The 1,721-nt window shown below is 39.5% G+C and overlaps 1 protein-coding gene across 1 annotated transcript in view; it reads left to right on the top strand.

The window, feature by feature from the left end:
• LOC106872636 (thrombospondin type-1 domain-containing protein 4) overlaps positions 1-1,721 on the top strand; it is a 56,624-nt gene that overhangs the window by 27,485 nt on the left and 27,418 nt on the right. The window lies entirely within an intron of this gene.

Raw genomic sequence — 1,721 nt, 5'->3', positions numbered from 1 at the left:
ATATATATATATATACGACGGGATTCCTTCAGTTTCCGTCGACCAAATCCACTCACAAGGCTTTGGTCGGCAGTGGGACTGAACCCAGAACCATGTGATTGGTAAGCAAGCTACGTACCAGACAGCCACTCCTGCGCCTACAATATATATATAAATATGCAGCATAATCCATTTAACTGTTGCCTGACGCCCTTTCATTTCACCTGACAACATATAAAGTTATACATTGGGCTGCAATTTGAAACTGGTTGTGTTATCACAGAGAGGCTCCCTTAGATTTTCGTATAATGTTTGGCTTATAGCTATGGACTCTTCCAAATTTAAACTAATCTTGTATCTAATTTCTGTTATATCTAATTTCGCAGTTACCTAGTTTTTAAGTACGTTTCGATTTCCTGCTGAGGGCAGTGAATTCATTTAAGCTCTCAATTAATACGATGATTGTATAAAAAAAACCAACAGCCGCTCAATGTGAAAGCCTACTGTGGGTATGCCTGTGTGTGTATGTTTTGGTGTTTTAATTTAATCATTAATTATGCCAATTATTTTGTAGGCGCTCTGTGACAGAATGGGTAAAAGGTTCGCTTCTCATTCACGAAGCAAATGTTCGATCTGAGACTCAGGTTCGATCCCTCTAACTCTTTAACAAGTTTTAGCTCGAGAGCAGCGGCTATGTTGGTGCACTGCCGCTAACTTTACTACACCTTCGCTACTTGAAACCTCCTCTGATATATGTGGTGTTTGGTGAAAGAGAGAGTTTGATGTTGCGGCCCTCATCTGCGTTTCCTGCCAAGAGCTCAGCTCATCCAGAACTCTTTGACAGAGGAGATCCAGTTTTGTTTTGATGACACATCCACCCTATACAGGTTTCTCAGATTTTTGAGGAGAGTATTGAAATGTTGTGGGCCCTTGAAACCCGAATCTGTTGCAATATCTAGTCCTGTATCTTGTTAGCGATGTTGGGATCTTTGAAACTGTGCATTCTGTTGTTTGTCTAACTTTCAATTCCAAAGCTTGGTACAGGTCCTTCAAGGATTTTCCAGAAACCATTACAAGTATTTCCAAAATATTGCTACGTGGTGTTTTATGAAAGTGTCATTCTCTATAGCCACCAGTAGAACTTTGGGAATGAAAGTGGGTACAAGGAAACTATATAGAAGCCCACCGAGTGGATTATATATGTAATTCAGGTATAGTCTTGTCGCTGATTCTTTCTGAGGATTATATTAATGGTTAAAGTGCCTGAATAATACTGAACCACTACAAATTCAATGAGTTTGATAGGTTAGGTGATCGAAGAACTGAAACCCCATGATCCGAAATTCAACCAAGATCCACATGTTGTTATTATTACAATACATACAGTACCAGTTTCCCACTGGGATCGATGTAATCGACTTAATCCCTTCCCTCAAATTTGACCTTAATCTTCCAGTAGAAAGGATTATTACAGTATATACAAGACGCGAGTTAGCAGAATTGCTAGCATGCCGAACAAAATTCTTAGCGACATTTCATCCGTCTGTACGTTCTGAGTTCAAATTCCACCGAGGTCTACTTTGCCTCTTATCCCTTCGGGGTCGATTAAATAAGTACCAGTTGATCGCTTGGGTCAACGTAATCGACTAACCTCCTACGCCAAAATCTCAGGCCTCATGCCTGTAGTAGAAAAAGTAATTACAGTATTCACAAACACACAGATATATATATATATATATATA

Source organism: Octopus bimaculoides, chromosome 12, assembly GCF_001194135.2.
Source record: "Octopus bimaculoides isolate UCB-OBI-ISO-001 chromosome 12, ASM119413v2, whole genome shotgun sequence".
Classification (NCBI taxonomy): Eukaryota; Metazoa; Mollusca; class Cephalopoda; order Octopoda; family Octopodidae; genus Octopus; species Octopus bimaculoides.
This window is presented reverse-complemented; position numbering and strand designations above follow the sequence as displayed.